Source organism: Pseudophryne corroboree, chromosome 1 (genome assembly GCF_028390025.1).
Source record: "Pseudophryne corroboree isolate aPseCor3 chromosome 1, aPseCor3.hap2, whole genome shotgun sequence".
Lineage (NCBI taxonomy): Eukaryota > Metazoa > Chordata > Amphibia > Anura > Myobatrachidae > Pseudophryne > Pseudophryne corroboree.
The window spans coordinates 538,895,566-538,916,930 of record NC_086444.1 but is presented as its reverse complement, the minus strand read 5'-3'; the positions used below and the strand labels follow the sequence as shown (position 1 = coordinate 538,916,930).

Sequence of the window (21,365 nt, the reverse complement as noted above, 5' to 3'; positions counted from 1 at the left end):
CCCACAGTGCAGATATGCCCCCACAGTACCAGAAAAATAATGCCCCCACAGTGCAGATATGCCCCCATAGTGCCAGAAAAATAATGCCCCCACAGTGCAGATATGCCCCCACAGTGCCAGAAAAATAATGCCCCCACAGTGCAGATATGCCCCCACAGTGCCAGAAAAATAATGCCCCCACAGTGCAGATATGCCCCCACAGTGCCAGAAAAATAATGCCCCCACAGTGCCAGAAAAATAATGCCCCCACAGTGCAGATATGCCCCCACAGTGCCAGAAAAATAATGCCCCCACAGTGCAGATATGCCCCCACAGTGCAGATATGCCCCCACAGTGCCAGAAAAATAATGCCCCCACAGTGCAGATATGCCCCCACAGTGCCAGAAAAATAATGCCTCCACAGTGCAGATATGCCCCCACAGTGCCAGAAAAATAATGCCCCCACAGTGCCAGAAAAATAATGCCCCCACAGTGCAGATATGCCCCCACAGTGCCAGAAAAATAATGCCCCCACAGTGCAGATATGCCCCCACAGTGCCAGAAAAATAATGCCCCCACAGTGCAGATATGCCCCCACAGTGCCAGAAAAATAATGCCCCCACAGTGCCGGAAAAATAATGCCCCCACAGTGCCAGAAAAATAATGCCCCCACAGTGCCAGAAACATAAACGGCCCCACACAGTGCCAGACAGATTTTAACTTACCTGTCACTGACACTGCGGTGCTGCTGGGAGCCGGGAATACTGCTGTGGGCGCGGGCGGGCCGCGGACGGAGGATCGAAACTGTCTGCACGCTATGCACGCTGCGCGGCGCCGGCGTCCAACGTCAGACGCCGGCGCCGCACAGCGCGCTGCATAGCGCACACAAGCGGCCGGGAGTGGGACACACAGAGGCTGGCTCCAGGCAGGAATATGGCGGCCGCAGCGTGCGGCGCCCTGTAAGAGTGGCGCCCCGCGCGGCCGCTCTAGTCGAACATGCCTGGAGCCGGCCCTGCTCAGCAGACTTCTTTCAATCCTTTATTGTGGTCATAGAGCCGACATGTTTCGGGGCTTGTACCCCGTCCTCAGGGCGGGAGCTGCAGTGTCAGCTCGGAATTTGTGGGACTCGGGAGCTCATACGAATAACGGCAGCACCCTGTACATAGCTATGCCGGGTGTTGCTATCGCGGAGGTGGGGGGCGGCAGATTGCAGGAACAGGACTCACAGGCTGCTCCTCGTTTCTAAAAGAATAGTAGGAGCTTGGCTGTGATAAAGTAAGCCAGCGTTCTTTCATTCACTGTGCAGTGCCGCCCTCCAGTGGTCGCCGCCCATAGGCAGCTGCCTAAAGCTGCCTAGTGGTAGCGCCGGCCCTGGGGGGGGGGGGGGGGGGGAATCTTGCCCTGGGGGCTAGCAACAGAAAGCTACTCTACTAATGCTCCAGCTACAGAAATGCGCACCTTGACAAATATATATTATATTAATATTATGTTAATGGAATGAGTGCCTCCTAGTACAATAGTATATAAACCCCACTAATGTGCAGTGTACAATTGTAAGTGGACCTGTACCATATAGAAAATATAAAACCGCTTAACTCCAGTCTTTTTTTTTTTTTTACTGGTCTCCACGTGTTTTTTCTCAATTTCAAAGGGTTTTTTTTTTTTTTTTGGAGAGCAAATCTTTCCAATCTGAAATTTAGATTTGACAAAAGCGCCTCCTAGTGCAATAATATATGAACACCACCAGTGTGTATTGTAGAAAATAAAAATAAAAGTGGACCCATATCAGAAAAACACACACAAAACCACTTATCTCAAGTCCTGTAGTATTCCACACACAATCCTTGCTCACATGAAGTTGTAAAATTTTGTAATACAAATCCATAGTACATAAAAAAAAAAAAACATGAGAGATTCATAAATACTGTAACCAATATATAAGGGATTACCAAAACATATGTACAGATGTGTACTTTTACATCCTTGCTGCAGTCACGCTAAACAGCCCTTGAAGTTGCGCCATGCTGCGTTTTCCCCACTAAAATTCATCTTAGACGCACAGTAATGTAATAGGATGCACAACAAGCTTCTGCTGATGAAAATTATATGCAGCATGCCTATATTCTGTGTGTAATAGTGGCTCTATCGGCATCCGAAATGCCACGTTACATTTGTATGCAAATAGTCGCAGTCACACAGAATATAGGCCTGCTGCATATCCTTTTAATCAACAGAAGCTACTTTTGCGTCTAAGACTAATTTTAGAGGGGAAAATGCAAAGACTACTCGGCGTTACAGAGTCATATGGACTTGCGCGTTATGTGCAACGCGACATGTAGTGCACGGAGCAAATATGTAAGAGGACACATCTGTATGTGCCCGTACAATAAATAAGAGAGAGAATCATGTGATGTGAAAATGGTATATGGGACACAAAGATGTCCGAAACCGGATATCTTGATGCTGCCTCGCACTGGCTCATATTAGTCAGAAAGAGGGAGCTGGGCGATGACATGTTGAACTATACATGGCTCGCTGTGGCCATCTTGAATTTAAAAATTGGCAGTCCTCGCTGCCTCCCAACTGATTTTACTGCTCTTTCACGGGAAAATGATTAGTATAATTCAAAGCAGATATTTATGCCACAGAATGTGTTTATAAGTATCCTCTTTGTATTCTTTAAATCAATATGACAGGTGAGTGAGGCTCAGCCTCCCCTGCCTTTAGGGACATGCTGTGAGATAAATGGCTCAGGGGCACTGGCTAGTACCAGAGCCAGATTTACGTGCAATATATGAGCCATAGGGTTCATGTGGGCATTATATACAGGTGCAACCGTATTTATTGCTCGACATTTGGTAAGTTTTGAGAAGAGATGTGTGTAAAAGATAAGCAGGTGAGGCACTGCCTCACCTGTCATAGACTTTACTTCAAAGTTTTGATTTGATAAAAATGATTAGAATAATACAAAGAAGATATTTATAATATATTCTTTGTCTTTTTCATATAGTCACATGTCCTCCCTGCCACATCACCCCCCCCCCCCCCCTTGCCAAAGCCAGATTAAGGGGGGATGGGTGTGCGGGAGCATACTGTACCCCAAGTCCCCCTTGTCAGGGGTCTCTCCTGCCGGAGGACACTGCCATCAGTAGCTTCCCCTCTTATGCAGCAGGACCAGGCAGCCAGAATGTGAGAAAGACAGAATGCAGTGCAGGCAGACACACAGGAGTATCAGGTTTCATGACCTGCCTATGGAGCTTTCCAACCAGAGGAGAGTGGAGAGAGTTGTAAGGGATACAGGGATCCCAGCTTCTCCTCCTCCTCCTCCCTGGGTGTCTGGTTCTTGTGTAACCTGTTATCTTTTGAGGGTCTACAGCGAGACCTCCTGAGTCCTGTCCCGGTGTGTAAGTAGTACAGAGGCTGCTGGTCTTCTGACATGTGACAAGATAATTTTATAGATTTAATTTTTCTATGTGTTTTAAAGTTATTTAAGTTGTCTATGTTCCACTACAAGAAACTGTTTATAAAATAGTTGTCTCTCAATTAGGTGGAGATATAAACGGTACACAGGCATTATTAAACTATTCGTTTAAATCTTTTATATACACCACTGGTTTAAATTTACTATACACCATCCATACATCCCAACATGACCCATTCCAGGAGAGGCAAAAGGCTCTGTACCTGGACTTCCTTATTAAGTTATGATTGCAATCACCTGTGTTGAAACACCTTTCTCCTCAATTAAATAGTTCAACATAGGTGACACCAAGCCTATATTAAGAGGGAAGACTAGGTAGAAAACATTTTGTCCCTCCTGAAATTGGTCATGTTGTGCTGTATGCACAATCTAATCTACCCTCCTCTCTCCACTGAGCCCCACTGTCTTAAGTGCCCGAGACACCCCCAAGGCTCAATTCAGCCCTGCCCCCAGCCACAGCCATATTTCCCACCTGTAGCCACATCATGCCAACCCCAGTCATCTCATTCCCATTTCCAGGGCCATCATGCTCTCTCCAGCCATAGTAGAAGTGTCCCGCAAACTTTACTTTGAAACATTTTGTTAGTATTGTATGCACACTCATAACCCTGCCCCCGTGTATGACTCTTTTTGACTGCTGCTGTGAGCATCCAGCATAGCACAGCTCCTCAAAGGTCCCGCAGTCCTCGCTCCTGCATCTGGGTGTCATTTGCTTAGAAGAGCATCTTCCTCTACTTGGCGCTCTACTTCCCAGCGTAGCAGTGTACATGGAGCCTGCCCTGCAGGCCGCCAAGTGAGGGAGGAGGAAGCGGAGCCTGCTGACCTGCACACACTAAGGCAGTGATTTTCAACCTTTTTTTACACGCGGCACACCGAACAATATTTTAAAATTCCCAGGGCACACCATCAGTTCCCCACAGAAAAAAACACAAAAAACACACATTGGCCCTCACAGTAAAAAAAAAATTCCACACATACATTGGCCTACACGGAAAAAACAACCACATTGCTCCCCACATAAATCCTATTGCTCCCCACATGAATTATTCACATTGTTCCCCTCATAAATCCTTATTCTCCCCACATAAATCTTATTGAAATCCTATTGTTCCCCACAGGAGAAATAAAATAACAGATTTATTAGCCCCTACCAGTCAGCTGTCCTCCTCCCTGTCCCTCAGTGGCGGGGGTGGTTCATAATGGAGTGCTGCGAATACTGAGCAGCAGGCTGTTGGGCAGGTGTGGATGCGGGTGGGCAAGGAAAGCGATGTATGCAGGCGAGAACTGGAAGATGTGTATGCAGGTGGGTGGGCTGGCTGGGTGGTGAGACGTGGCAGCCGAGACCTATGATATCACACCGCCGCGTCTTCAAGGCATAGGTAACGGCCAGAGCACGACTGATCCTCTAAGAAGAGCCCGAACCAACAGTTCACTGTGAAGGTGCAGGAAGCTGCTCTGGCTCCGCGGCACACCTTGCAACTGGTCGCGGCACACTAGTGTGCCACGGCACACTGGTTGAAAAAGCCTGCACTAAGGGGTGGAGGCTCACTCATGCAAGCTGTGACCTCTGTTTTGATCCGATTTGCAGTGTTGCTGATTGGCATAAAGTTACCAGCCACAGACTTTGCCTGGACTCTGCTTTACTCTCTCTCTCTCTCTCTCTCTCTCTCTCTCTCTCTCTGTGGCCTAAGGTGCACCCGCATTGAGCACTAACTAATAGGTCAGTTGGATGCCAGCTCAAAAGTGTTAAATGCGGCAGGGCACATGTCACCCTGCCCCCCGGCACATCCCACCACTGGTTACAAAGTCCTATAATTGTGTAATATGTTATCTTTGTATTTAATTCTATAAATCCCTGAGGTAGGTGTCTATATATTGAATAGTCCCTTGGAATGCTCACTGTATTCCATCTGTTTCCTACAGGTATTGGTATATTCATAGAACCACACATATCACAGTGTATGAGATCTGTCCTGGTCTGGTACTCTGCTCTTACATTTTTGAGGAGTTGGACTTTTCCTTTTTGTTTTCCAGCAACTGCACCTCAGAATTTCTGTAAATACTTATTGTTGGAGATCCTTTTTTATCAGGTTCTGCTTTTGTATTTCCTGTATGCTTTCCAGTGGTCTGTGCCACATATTGATGAAGTTATCTGTGTATTGGAGTCGCAGGTCATTTTGGATGGTGCCTGAGTCAGTATATATGTACCAACACCAATAAAAAATAAAAAATGTATATTATGATGTGTCTCTCTGAGAACATAAAGGTGTGTACACACGGTGAGATTTCGGCTATGCACGATTCTCACACTGCGATGCGGACTGAGCTTGCGATACTGGCTGTGATTGATTTTGGCTAAGTGTCAATTTTGACTATACTTTTATACTAGATAGTCAAAATTGACTTTCCTGCACAGAATCTGACAGAATACAACTAGTGGAGAAAGCAAATAAAGTGTTGATTTAAACTGAAAGTGAAACCAAACCAAGAAGGGGGTCTGGCTACACCTCCTCACAGTGAGCATGCGCCCTCCCATTATCTGGGCTCAACAGAACTGTGGCTCCCGTACCGGTTTCTTTGTTGGGTCAAGAGACAAGGGGGTACATTTACTAAGATGGGAGTTCTATTTCAGAAGGTATGTTGCCCATAGCAACCAATCAGATTCCAGGCATTAACTTCTAGAAGGTGCTAGATAAATGAGAAGTAGGATCTGATTGGTTGCTGTGGGCATCATCCCATCTTAAATAGAACTCCCATCTTAGTATATTTACCCCAAGGTGTTATTCCGGTTTGGCTCTGGCTATCCATGTTGTTTCATTCTGGATAATATACTTGTCATCCCATCTATTGATGGTGAGTGTATTAGTTTCTGTGCACCTTACAGACAGGCAACATATGTACAGCACACCCTTCACTGGTATCGTCTGATTGTTCTGGTTTATGTGGACGCACGCGAGTGGACAGTCCCCAATTCAGTGATACTGATTCTGTATGCAAGATTGGTAATCTTTGTGATGCAGGTCAAGTTCTGTGAAGAAGTTTTTATGACTTGATATGTGACGCCTGAATCCATGCACCAGCAATGACCTTCTGGTGCATTAAACATTCCACTCTTCTGGTTTGTGCATGCATCAGTGAGTGACGTATTCACTTTATGTTGGACCTTCTTCGAAATTTGCTTTCTATATTGAGCAGTCTATCTTCAGGAGTCCTTGTTTCTTACATCTAGAACATTTTTCTTAATTTGCAGTGTCGCTTCCCATGTTGTGTAGGAGTTACCTTTCAGAATTATTGTAAAATGAAGTGTGCGAGTGCTTACGTTCAGGTGAATGAGAGAGGATTGATATGAGCACATACTGTATCATATCAATTAAATTCCTTTACTGATATTTGGTACAGATCCTGATAGTCACATATGGGTTTAAATATTTTGGAATAAATAAGTGATATAATACAAAGGTTGCAGTGGTAACCAGCTGTATAGGAAATATCAGCGTTGAGTATTGTAACTTCCTAAATGTAAATGTTGTAAAGTACAAACGAATCTTCAGTAGTGCCAAATGATAAGGCAGTTATTAGTGCTCAGCAGTAGATATACCATCTGTAGCGATAGTAGTTAAATAATTCACGCAACGGTGGTCCAATAGCGTGAAGTATATCAATTCAGCATGCCTCATCTGAAAAGTTTCACCCCAGTCCTGTGTCTCAGTTACTGGTGACAGCTAGGCGTGCAAGCATAGGCAGATTAGGGGAAGGGGGGTTCAGGGGATACTGTACCCCATGCCTCCTTCTGTCAGGGGACCCCACCGACTGGAGCACACTGACATCACTAGCTCTCCCTCTTGGGTAGCTGCAGAACCAGGCATCCAGAATGTGAACAAGACCGTATACAGTGCAGGTAGAGACACAGGAGTTTCAGGTTTCCGAGAGAGAGAGACCCAAAGAGTTCTCCTGAGCCCTGTCCCAGTGTGTAAGTAGTACAGAGTCTGCTGCTATCTTTGCATGTGACAAGATAAATTGTAGATTTTAAATCTGTGTATTTTAAGGTTATTTAAATGGTCTTTGTTCCACTACAAGAAAACTTTATAAAATAGTTTTCTCAATTAGGTAGAGCTATAAACAGTATCCAGGCATTATTAAACTCTTAGTTTAAATATAATATACGCCATTGGTTTAAATTTACTATACACAATCCATACATCCTAACGTGACCCATTCCAGGAGGGACAGCTTGCTCTCTACCTATACTTCCTTCTTAACTTATGATTGCAATCACTTGTGTTGAAACACCTTTCTTATCAATTAAATAGTTCAACGCAGGTGACACCAATCATGTACATTAAGAGGGAAGTCCAGGTAGAGAGCTTTTGTCCCTGGTTGAATGAGTCATGTTGGGAGATATGCACCGCCCCCCTGTCTTAAGTGCCCTGGGCCCCTCCAAGGCTTGATCCGGCCCTGCGTGCAAGTGTCTCTGTGTCTGGTTATAGTTTGCCTAGGAGTGTGGTACCGCTGTGCTTGCTATCCTTAGGGTGGTCGTTGTCATTAGATCCTTGTGTTGGGAGCTCCGTAACTAGATTTGCCTCCTTAATCTCAGAGGTCCCAGTGGACTACCCCTTCCCCTCTCTCCTCTCCTTAAATCGTTTATTGCTGATTCTTCTGTTCATCAGAGTAGTTTTATATAATGTTTTGATACACATGGGGAGATGTACTAAGCCTTGGCGAGAGAGAAAGGGGCATATGTTTCAAAGCTTGGAGACAGATAAAGTATTAATCTACCAGCTCCTAACTGTCCTTTTTCTAATACAGCCTGTAACATTAGTTAAGAGGAAATTGTCTGGTACTTTATCTCTCTCCACTTAATTACTCTCCAAGCCTTCAAGTAAAGAGGGGTACACACAGAGAGATCCATGCTTAATTTCTAAGCACGTATCTCTCCGTGTGTATGCCCCACAGTGATAGCGATGCGCTGCGCTATCGTCGACTCTAGGTTGTCCTAGTAAGGTGAGAAGTGAGCACCCCCCTCCGCTCAGCACACATTGCGCTGAGTGGGGGAGAGATGTGTGCTGAGCGTTCTGCGCTGGATCGCTCAGCACACATCTCACACGTGTGTACCCCTCTTTAGTACATCTGCCTCACAAAATGCTATTTGTTTATATGCTCCTTGTTCTGTAATCTGAATAAAACAGTCTGATGCTTTTCACAATTCTTTCCTGCTTATGAACAGACAGTTCTTGAACATACAGAAGCAATGTATTTTAGTTTCATCATTCAGAGTGTAAAACCTGAATGGACTGATCTACATGATTACATTTAGGCTCAAGTGTGCGGATACTGCAGATATCCAGGCACCAATAAAGTGTGTGTGCTCCGTTTGCCCTGTAGTTGGAGAGATGGGTTATATTAGGCTGCATCGCAGATTGGTGAAATCTCCCAGCATCCCTTCTGAGCAAAGACGAAACAGCATCATCCAGTGTACCATCATCGACCTGCTGCTAATTCTGTTGACATTTGCTTCAAGTGCTGTGATGGGGATCCCCTGCCAAGCCAGCTGCTACCTTGTGAATATTGCTTCTTCAGTTCTTCTTCGTGATTAATTTATCACTGCCCAGTTGGTTCCTGGACATAAAAAGTACAGTATATATCGATTTATGCATATATACATAACCTAAATATCCTGGTGCCAGTGGGAGACCTGAGGAAGCAGGATCCAGCCTGCATTGTGAAAACGCTTTTTCTCCTTCCAAACCTGTCTACAGATTTCACTGTGTAAGTATAGTGCCTGATTCTGCATTGCCAGTTTTGTCATAATAGAAAATAACTTGTATACAGTACTGTAGATCTACCTCTTCACCTTCACGTTTCACCTTGAAAATGTCTGGAATGAGATGAATGGAAACACCTTCTAAAAAAAGCTTTGCAGAATGACAGAGCTACTTTTGTTATTTTGTGTGTTATTGTATGACGTACAGTATGTTTTTCTCTGCTGTTCTGCTTACCTGCTGCCCACCACCTCCTGTATTCCTGGTCTATACCTGCATATGTTATGTCATTGCATTGCACATGTGTTTATAAAAGAAGTCCGGAAGCATCATGCTTAATAGAATTGTTTTTATACTACTGAGGCTGGTAGGTCATGCAGAGCATCTGCACTTCCTCCATGTACCCTCCCTCTGCTTACAGCCTCATCAGGGACCTTTTATGATCTTGCATGCATCAACTTGAATAGACTTGCTTGCTGGGGGAGGGATGATGCGGTTCAGTCTTATGCAGAAGAAATATGCCCTGAGAAACTAGACAGCCTTTGCTTGTGGTGTCCAACAAAAGAAAATAGAAGATTATCAACATAATTAGCAGGGAAAAGTAATACAGGTTGAGTATCCCTAATCCAAAATGCTTGGGACCAGAGGTATTTTGGATATGGGATTTTTCCATATTTTGGAATAATTGCATACCATAATGAGAAATCATAGTGATGGGACCTAAATCTAAGCACAGAATGCATTTATGTTTCATATACACCTTATACACACAGCCTGAAGGTCATTTTATCCAATATTTTGTATAACTTTGTGTATTAAACAAAGTTTGTGTACATTGAGCAATCAAAAACAAAGTTTTCACTATCTCACTCTCATTAAAAAAAGTCCGTATTTCGGAATATTCCGTATTTCGGAATATTTGGATATGGGATACTCAACCTGTATATACAAAGTGTGTATACATTCACACAATTCATTTATGTGTCATATTCACCTTATACACACAGCCTGAAGGTCATTTAATACAATATTTTTAATAACTTTGTGTATTAAACAAAGTTTGTGTACATTGAGCAATCAAAAAACAAAGTTTTCACTATCTCACTCTCATTCAAAAAAGTCCGTATTTCGGAATATTCCGTATTTCGGAATATTTGGATATGGGATACTCAACCTGTAGTTAAATCAGGGAAAGTTGATAAGCTGCATAAGTAGTAGATGGCAAGAGCTGTCCATCATTAATGTCATGCAGTGTTGGTGAGAGCAATATGCTGAGCCAGCAGCAGCCACATCATGTCACATTCAGTCATGTTTCAGTCTAATCTGCTAGTTCTGATTATATTTCTTACTCCTTTTGTTAAATGATACTTTTATTTTTCTTTAAACCATGTTCTAGACCTGCATGGATAATAATTAATGTGATGAAGATAGACTTGTGTGGAGCATGGAGATGTGGAGAGGTTACTTAAATACATAGGATGCTGTGGTGTATGATCCCGGTATTCATTAAGTGTAGGAGAGGGTTACCTGCAGGATAACACTGAGTGCTAGCCACATTAACCCTTTCCTATGCAGTATGATCCAGGTATTCAGCAAGGTATCTGGTCTCTAGGTCAACAAGACATAGGTCAACAGTGTCTAGCTTGACCACAATTGGTCGACAGTAACTAGGTCGACAGGGACTCTAGGTCAACATGCTAAAAGGTCGACAAGAGTTTTAAAAAAAAATATATATATATTTTTGAACTTTTTCATACTTTACGATCCACGTGGACTACGATTGGGAATAGTAACCTGTGCCGAGCGCAGCGGGGCACCTTGCTTGAAGCATGGCGAGCGAAACGGTGCACTAATTGAGGTTCCCGGTCACTGTACGGCGAAAACACCCCAAAAAATAAAAAAACCTCATGTCGACCTAGAATCCCCGTCGACCTAGTTACTGTTGACTAATAATGGTCGACCTTCAATACCACACCCATTCAGCAAGTGTAGGAGAGAGTTACCTGCAGAATAACATTCTGAGGGCTAGCCACATTAACCCTTTCCTAGGCTTGGGTGTTTTACACTTATAGGGGGAGATTTATTTATTTTTTGTTTCTGGGTAGGTGATATCGTTAGGTAGCTTACTGGCACAGATAGTTTTATTTTGTGAATTATGTACGCAATAAGCCTCATCACACATACAATTTGTTTCTGTAAACATTCTTATTATGAAATAAGTGTAGACAAGTAGCTGAAATATAATTTTGCCACTTTTGCTTCTACACCCAGCCTTTCACAGTGAGAGAAAAAACAGGGGGCGACCAAGGTCCTGACTAAGCATGAAAGGGTCTACCTGGGTCAGAATTGCCAGGGTTTCGACCCTGGTCTCTCTCTCTCGGGATTATTTCTGGTTCCGACCTGGGTGGCCTCCAGTGTGGAAGTCATGACCCGGATAATACCCAATAGGAACTGATTGGCGGCCTCAGTAGTGCTTGGAGATGGCATCATTTCCAAGTGCCCACTGCTAAAGATTGTGCACATTTTTATTTACATTTAAGGCCAAATTGAAACGGGGTTGCAGTGGGATGTTTTCACATAGACACCGCACAGTGAGTGTGTGCTGAGACAACTGTACTCTGCACAGGTGTATATTTTCCACCTAATATATGGTACATGCAAGTGCACACTGATAATGGTTAGATGCAAATATATGTGTGTGTGTGTGTGTGTGTGTGTGTATGTATATGTGTGTCTGTATGTATATGTGCTGTCTATAGTTTGCAGTATTGCTGATGTTGCTGAGAACAGTAGGTGATATGGCCTGCATGCAAGCAATACCGGGAAGAGATGAATGTGGTGGGTACCTACGCTATGAAGATAAGAACTATTTGGGTGGGCTGGGCATCTGATCACATAGATTATCCCGACATATTGAAGATTGAAAAGAGGTAACTGGAATATGCACTCAAACCCTTGTGCGAGTTCATTGGGAAATGCAGCAATGTGTATGGTAAATAATGCTTTATTATCAAGGATAAAGAAAGGTCATATGTACATGAAAACAATACAGTACAATACAAACTATGCACTTGTAAATATTATATTACTATTCTGTAAAGTGTGCAGGTCCATAAGGCTGTAAAAGTTCTTATGTGGATAGAAGTGGTCACTAGGTGGTATCCATGTCCTTATCCAGAGTCAATGATTGATGTACATGGAGATCAGCGCCGCGTGTCTCTCAAGTACTGTCTTGTGCGTTCCATGGAGAAATACTTATTACAGTAAATTTGTAGTACCCATCATAATTTTCATTTGGTAAGAACATTAAGTTGTGTTACTATTAAATGTTGCATGTTTAAGGCGCTGACAATCATTCAGAATGGCAGATCCCTCATAATTTAAGTATTGGGGTTATTTAGGAAGAGCATAAATATAAGGAAAACTAATTTTGCAGACCACAATCTCCATTATTCTCAATAGAGTTTGCGGTCTGACCCGATTTACCAAGCTGCTGTAAGCTTAGCTTGCCTCGTTAGTAAATATCCTCTATTGTGTTATGGCAAAAGCTTCACAATGGGGAAAGTGCTCTGCTGAGACAGGTAGCAGTTGATTTACCAATGGACACAATACCGACAGTCAAAATACCAACATGGTAAAAATACTGACATTCATTATGCCGACATGTTCAAAATGCTGACATAGTCAGAATACCTACATTTGAAATGCTGACATGTCAAAATGCTGACATGCATTTTTCAAGGAATTTTCGCCCCAAAACAGAGTTGTTCATACTTTCCCATCCCAGAGGACCTGGACGAGGAATATAACGCGAGGTACCGCCGCACCCGAAGCATGGCGAGCGCAATGGTACACTTAGGCGGTGTCCATGTCAACATATGTCGACATTGACCGAACCTCCCCCCTCCCCCCCCAAAAAACGTATGTCTGTATTTTGACATGTTGCCATTCCAACTGTCTGTATTCCAACTGTCAGCATTTTGAACATGTCTGCATAGTGAATGTCGGTATTTTGACACTAGGTTAATGGCTGTCGGGATTATGACAGTCAGTATTGTGTCTGTCGGTAAATCATACTGAACCCGCTGAGACAACCTCTTCTCCAATGTGCCGTCCTTGCAAGCCAAGTTTAATAAACCTTTCCAATAATGCAGACCTAAAAAGTGCTAATTTCCCCCTTTTTTATCAGGCGAAAGTTTAGAAACCTCAAACTGTCATGGATAAATAAAGGCGATCACAAATGTGCTGCAATGGCCAACAGTCAGAAATTCATTTAGACTGATCTAGTTCAAGTTGGACTGTCTGATTACCATATTTAGCAGTTAGTGTGCTACAGTAGTTGCACAAAGGTCAGTAGTCCCAATGTGTTGTTTTGTGTGTTACGAAATACAGATTTTTAATGTAACTATTTGGGATTAGACTGCCCTGGCTTTAGTTATTGTAGTTTGGACTATTTTGATGAAGCAGATGTGGGATTAATTGCTGATCCCTTAGCTGTGTATTAACTGCTAGAATAAATTGGGACATGCATAAATCACAAATCATGAACTGGAAAGCTGATAAAACATCTCTCCTTAAACAACTGTCTAGTTTAAGAAATAGAAGTCTGGACAGTTCAAAGGTTTAGATTTTAAATTCCTTGAAATTAGTTGCAATTATAAAACACTACATCTAACATATTTTGACCTTGATGGGTTTTGGTCTGGTCATTATGCAGCACTGAAGTAGTAATCCCTCCAGAATAAATCACTTCTGGCCAATAATACTAAGGCTAGAGCAGTTGCTTTAGCCCAGCGATATCATTATTGGCCAGTAATGCCTTGTTCAGATGGGTCTTTTACGGTTATAGGATATATTAATAATCCTTTTAATTTATCACATTTTAACAATTATGGACACTGTTTTTTTTTGTTATTGTTATAACATACTGGAACCTAAATATATATTCTCAGACAGCAATTAGGATTCATTTATCTTGTTGCTGCAGGTTTTTTTTTTTTTTTTTTAGTCTTGGTAACCCAGATAAGCAATGTTTAGCTGCCTCAGTGATATTGTCCTGGAGCAGTGATACTGTAAGATGTGCAGTTGCTGCTTCCCTACAGGAGGGATTGTGAGCTTTTTCAGTAATAATAATAAGAAAGCTGCAGTCACCAGGACAGTGACACAGCTCTTTAATGATAATGTTGACCTGCTGATGCCAAAAAGACTAAATGCTGTATGGTCCGGCTACTGTGAGGTAATGAAGAGCGAGTGCTAAATAGCGCAAGTGACCGTAAACTTCAAGGTATGATCTTTGCACAATTTAGTTAGGTAAGCAAACAGTTAACAGTTTGGGAGCAGGAGGCTATTAGAATAGTGGGAGTGTTTAGGTAGGAGCTAGAGGACATTTTGTGGAGGAAGGAGTATTCCACTTTCTCTTTTGGATTTCCTACCCTCCCTCCCAAAGTCACCTTTTTTCCCCACCCATTTTTTCTTTGCCGGTTGGGGGTTTGTCAACCTATAGGTGGCGGGAAAGAACGGCTGTTACCAGGGCCGTTTCTAGCCAATTTGGCTCCCAGTGCGAGATTTAAAAATGCGCCCCCTCCCCCCCCATTCACATAAAAAAAAAATGCGCCCCCCCATAGATATAAAGAGGAAAAGTATGCGTGCGCCTTCGGCGCGCGCGTGCTCCCGACAAGGGTGTGTGGCCTCATTAAAATGGGCGTGGCTTTGTTAAGGTGGGCGTGTCCTCATCTGATCTCATCACAGCCACCACAGAATAAAAAAAAAAAAAGTCCTCATTTTACACAGCACGGCAGGCACGCGACTCCATTTTACACAGCACGGCAGGCACGTGCCCCCATTTTACACATTGCGGCAGGCACATGCCCCCATTTTACACATTGCGACAGGCACGTGCCCCCATTTTACACAGTACAACAGGCAAGTGTCACCATTTTACACAGCACGGCAGGCACGTGCCCCCATTTTACACATTGCGGCAGGCACATGGCCCCATTTTACACATTGCGGCAGGCACATGTCCCCATTTTACACATTGCGACAGGCACGTGTCCCCATTTTACACATTGCGGCAGGCACGGGCCCCCATTTTACACATTGCGGCAGGCACGGGCCCCCATTTTACACATTGCGGCAGGCACGGGCCCCCATTTTACACATTGCGGCAGGCACGGGTCCCCATTTTACACATTGCGGCAGGCATGTGTCCCCATTTTACACATTGCGGCAGGAAAGTGTCCCTATTTTACACAGTACGGCAGGAAAGTGTCCCTATTTTACACAGTAAGGCAGGAAAGTGTCCCTATTTTACACAGTACGGCAGGAAAGTGTCCCTATTCTATGCAGTACGGCAGGCAAGTGTCAAGTGGGGGGGGGGAAGGGAGAGGGAGGGGGGGAGAGAGATGAACAACTTACATGTGAAGATCTCCCCGCGCCGGCCGCCGACGCCTCCTCTTAACAGCTTGCTTGGCTCCCCCTCCTCCCTTTTCCCGAATACTCCTGCTCGGGGGGCGGAGTTTCGCGGATTGACGCTGTTGCGTTGTGACGTCATGACGCAACCGCGTCATACCGCGAAACTCCGCCCCCTGAGCAGGAGTACTCGGGAAAAGGGAGGAGGGGGAATCCGAGACCCGTAAAGTGCCGCGGCGGGCGCCCCGTGCTCGCCCGCCGCAAGAAACGGCACTGGCTGTTACAGTGGCTATTGCGTTGCTGTTCGGAGGGCGCTCTTTGCCCAATACATTGTATACTGTGGCCTTCCTTACCGGGGGGTCATTGGGCTTGGTTGTCTGGCCGGCCCTATTATGGTGTATTGGGAAGAGATTTGGAGCCTCAGCATTTATTGGCGTAGCCAATGAGTGATATAAACTCATGTCTTAGACGTGTTGCGGCAATAAGTCGTAATGTCACTGGTGATCTGGCCGTTTCTTATTTGCCACCATACTTAAGGACCGTACACAATGGGCGATATATTGCCCGTTCTATTGAATGGCATATATATCGCTGGTCCGTCGGCCAGTGTGTATGGGCGATATGTCTGTGAACTCCGTCGTTCAGACATATCGCGTTGGCCCTGTAGCACAGACGATGACCAATATATCTACCGATATATTGGCGCATCGCTGTGTGTGTGTGTGTACGGGCGACCAGCAGACTGCCCGTACACAAGCTGCGGCAGCCGGCGGTGATTGACAGCTGAACTGGGCGGACGTGTGTACACGCCCACCTAGTTCATGACGTTAGTCCCCGACGGATTGGGCAGTGTGTATGCACAGCACACTGCCCGATCCGTCCATAGATGGATATATCTGCAGATCAATTGATCTGCAGATATATCCGTGTGTACCCACCATTAGTTTAAGTATTATAAATAAATAACGGTTGACCAATTTTAATGGCATTTCAGTGGTCTGTGTCGTTATTTCTAGATAAGTTAAGTTATTTATTTAATAGATAAGGTTATTTTGTGGTGATGTCATTCAATCCAACATCTGCCGATAGAAAGTTTATGTACACTGGATCTACAAGGGGAGCTGCAGTGGAAGTCATGAGCTGCTGCTATAGGAACAGAAAGTACGTTTGGTGGTGGATGCAGAACTGTTCTAGTTACACTTTTGTTGGCTGGCTGCCAGGTCACTCCCATTAGTATAATTATCTGAAATTAGCCAATCCGCTTTAATAACTCAGGCAGGGTCGGCTCTACCATTAGGCAGCTTTAGGTGGCTGCTTAGGGGTACCTGCCCCTAGAGGGCGCTTCTGAATGAATCTAGCAAAAACTGAAGGTTGTCTCTGTATGTGGCCTCCTCTTTTTACACTGTGTTGGCTGCTGCTGCGGGTCTAATCAGTGCAGCTGCAGCTATCAGGCTGTAACAGTGTCTCAGCGCTTCCTCCGTGCTGACATGTGTAACATCAAGTAATGTGAAGGCACATAAGAGGCGGATGTATGGGTCTCGAGGGGCATCCCCACACTCATAGCTCTGATGCACCAACTCCAGGCCCTTGGATCTCAGCTCTCCAGCAGCAAGTAGAACCTACATGTCTGCACCTAGCAGCGTCGCTGTAATGCTTCTGCCTCCTGTAAGAACAACCAAGCCAATTACGAGGAAAAAACAAGGAAACCTCTTTTAGGTTGGGACCACATACAGTACAGATCTTACGGCCCGATGGATGGTTTACACTTGTAAACCGCATAATAGAGAAAACACAAGCACTGGAGCACAATACAGTACATATGGAGGGGGGGGGTGGGGGCGGGCGGCAGTAGTGAACTTACAGATGGGGGGAGGATGAAACACAATAAGGAGCATAGTATTACGAATATATGTAAATATCCCCACCAGACATCGTATGCAGATGTAGTGTGTGTGTGTGTGTGTGTGTGTGTGTGTGTGTGTGTGTATGTATAAATATATATTATAATATAATTTTGTAACCGAGGTGTTGCTACAAAAATTCCACCGGCGACTAACTCCAGGCTTGTTCAAAAACAACAAATACCTTTTTATTCTGGTTGCTCAAGTACAAGGTAAAACCTAAATCATAGATCAGGGGTCTATAGCAAAACAACCGGGGAGGTTAGGCCCTTCCTCACTCCCTTTCCCTTAATAAGGAACCCTGACACTAGCGCCCAATTCTTCTGGATCCCACTGTCCCTACCAAGCCTATTGCCTGGACACTAACTGCCGTCGGGAGCCTGACATGTGGTATAGACTCTGCTTTAAACCCAGCAGCCAGGTGATGACTAATGAAACGGCTTCCTGGGCTGAGAAGCCCATAAGACATGGTCTGGACCCAATGGATGGGAATCCGGTTCTTCTACCCTCTTTCCATCCATTCCCGGGACCCTGTAAGTGGCTTCCACCAGACAATCTATCAGCGGCACAAGCCAGTATTCATTCCCTAGGGTTATTTCCAGGTGGTAAAATACATCTCTTGCCACAATTTCTATATAATTGCCACTCCGCAAAAATGTGAAATTGGCCTCAGTGTCCTATACAATTCCTAACATGCCAGCTAACATGTATACGTAGGCAGAAAGAATGGTCGTCACTCATGGATTTGAATGTGAGACTATATTGTGAACAATGTCACAAAATTGTGACTCTACTTGCAATACACTTTTTTTCACTCTAAAAGTCCTTAAGTGTTGTCCCTTTTCTCTGTATATGGATAATGATGCAATTCACCGTAGTCCACCTGCATCTCCCATCCGAGAGGTGGTGGGGTTTGCAGGTTAGGAGGCGTTAGGCTGAAGCTTTGCCTAGGGTGCAGAGACTCCTTGCACTGGCCCTAAAATCAGGCCATGATCATTGCCTTAGTCTGTAATAAGATTTTTGAAAGAGCAAAACTCGCATTCAACACAGAATGCTGCAGAGGATTTTTCTTTACCCTTTACATGTAATCTGTATGATGTACAATATTTACATATGCAGTATAGAAAAGAGAGGTTGGTCTATAAGGCCCATTATTCACTGCTTTTACATCAAAATGCAAAGCAATCCGCATGTTTAACCTGTATGCATACAGTGGTCAGAATACCGACCGCCGATAATGCCAACAGCTGCACCAAGGCTATAGATTGTAAGCTTGTGAGCAGGGCCTTCCTACCTGTCTGTTTTTGCCAAGTTTTGTTCTATTACTGTTGGTCTAATTGTAGAGTACAACGGAATATGCTGCGCTATATAAGAAACTGTTATTAAACATAATACAATATTCCTACTCGTGGGTGTCCACGACACCCATAGAGTGAGAATAGAACCGAGGCCGCAGTAAGGCAAGCGCAGTGAGCCCGCCAAGGGCTTTCTAGCGCTTGCCCCGCTGCCAGCATTTTGGCGGCCAGGATCCCGTGGTCGGTATTCTGACTTCCGGGATCCCGACTGCTGGCATTCTGTTCCCAACCCCATACAATACGTTTGCACATGCTTCTGATGAGAGTTTGACTTGCAGTTTGCGTGCCAAATACAGGGCCTAATTCTCTAATGGCCAAAACCATGTGCACTGCAGGGGGGGCAGATATAACATTTGCAGAGAGAGTTAGATTTGGGTGGGTTATATTGTTTCTGTGCGGGGTAAATACTGGCTGCTTTAATTTTACACTGCAGTTTAGATTTTAGTTTGAACACACCACACCCAAATCTAACTCTTTGCACATGTTACATCTGACCCACCTGCAGTGCACATGGTTTTGCCCATTAGAGAAAAAGTTTGCTGCTGCAATCAGGTCTGAATTAGGCCCACAGTATATTCTTTATTCCTTGATATTGGCTTGTGTCAAGAACACAAACCCTCATCAAGAAGCGTGTAATGTTTTCCTTTCCTTAAATTGGCCATTTCATGTAACTTAAGTTTCCACACAGTGTTCAGCGTGTAGAATTGAAATGTTGGAGCCATTGGAATGAATGGGAAAAGTTCTGTTAATAAACTGCCTCCACCTATTCTGGTATAACGGGCAGGGGCGGAACTCTCGGAGGCAGCGGAGTCCGTTGCCGCCAGGCTCCTGGCCATGAAGGGGGCACGGCACCTACAGCTACAGCTGCTCCGTTGTCCCCCGACCCCCGCTCCGTTCACACAGGACATTTCCGTAGTGCAGCAGGAGCTGCTAGAGGAGCAGCCGACGGACGAACGAGCGCAGCGCCTATTAGCATCAGCGGCGCTCGCTCCTCCTCCTCCTGTCTGTGCTCTCTGCTGCTGTGTGCTCTGGCCTGGGTCGCAGATATCACGTGACCCAGAGCCGCCGCACACCGCCCAGGACACCTAAGAGCCGCTAAGCCGCCAGGAGAGAGTGCGGGATAGCGGCGCTGACAGACTCCTGAAAAGTAAAGTACCAGTATGTACTGTACATCTGCAAGCACTTTTGGGGGGGAGAGAGAGGGGGGAAGGAGACATAGTGCTACCACATGATTTTATAAAAGCTATATAATATTTTCTCTAACGTCCTAGTGGATGCTGGGGACTCCGTCAGGACCATGGGGAATAGCGGCTCCGCAGGAGACAGGGCACAAAAGCAAGCTTTTAGGATCACATGGTGTGTACTGGCTCCTCCCCCTATGACCCTCCTCCAAGCCTCAGTTAGGTTTTTGTGCCCGGCCGAGAAGGGTGCAATCTAGGTGGCTCTCTTAAAGAGTTACTTAGAAAAAGTTTTTAGGTTCTTTATTTTCAGTGAGTCCTGCTGGCAACAGGCTCACTGCATCGAGGGACTTAGGGGAGAGATTTTCAACTCACCTGCGTGCAGGATGGATTGGATTCTTAGGCTACTGGACATAGCTCCAGAGGGAGTCGGAACACAGGGCTCGCCCTGGGGTTCGTCCCGGAGCCGCGCCGCCGACCCCCCTTGCAGACGCTGAAGATGAAGAGGTCCGGAACCAGGCGGCAGAAGACTCGCAGTCTTCATCAGGTAGCGCACAGCACTGCAGCTGTGCGCCATTGTTGTCAGCACACTTCACACAGCGGTCACGGAGGGTGCAGGGCGCTGGGGGGGGGGCGCCCTGGGCAGCAATGTATAATACCTGTATGGCGAAAAATACATCACATATAGCCCTTGAGGCTATATGGATGTATTTAACCCCTGCCAGATATTTAAAACTCCGGAGAAGAAGCCCGCCGAAAAGGGGGCGGGGCCTATTCTCCTCAGCACACAGCGCCATTTTCCCTCACAGAAAGGCTGGTGGGAAGGCTCCCATGCTCTCCCCTGCACTGCACTACAGAAACAGGGTTAAAACAGAGAGGGGGGGCACTGATTTGGCGATATGTATATATATTAAAATGCTATAAGGGAGGAACACTTATATAAAGGTTGTCCCTGGATAATTATAGCGTTTTGGTGTGTGCTGGCAAACTCTCCCTCTGTCTCCCCAAAGGGCTAGTGGGTCCTGTCCTCTATCAGAGCATTCCCTATGTGTGTGCTGTATGTCGGTACGTGTGTGTCGACATGTATGAGGAAAATATTGGTGAGGAGGCGGAGCAAATTGCCTGTAATGGTGATGTCACTCTCTAGGGAGTCGACACCGGAATGGATGGCTTATTTATGGAAATTACGTGACAATGTCAACACGCTGCAAGCCGGTTGACGACATGAGAGGGCCGGCGAACAAATTAGTATCTGTCCAGGCGTCTCAAACACCGTCAGGGGCTGTAAAATGCCCATTTAC

The 21,365-nt window shown here is 45.1% G+C and overlaps 1 protein-coding gene across 4 annotated transcripts in view; it reads left to right on the top strand.

Moving 5' to 3' along the window:
- TTC39B (tetratricopeptide repeat domain 39B) overlaps positions 1-21,365 on the top strand; it is a 214,380-nt gene that overhangs the window by 99,004 nt on the left and 94,011 nt on the right. The window contains exon 1 of one of the 4 annotated variants that reach the window (XM_063914074.1): positions 8,916-9,226. The exons of the other annotated variants lie outside the window; for them this stretch is intronic. The gene's annotated coding sequence lies outside the window, so the exon portion shown is untranslated. Of the gene's footprint in view, positions 1-8,915; positions 9,227-21,365 lie in introns of those variants that run through there. 4 annotated transcript variants of the gene reach the window in all.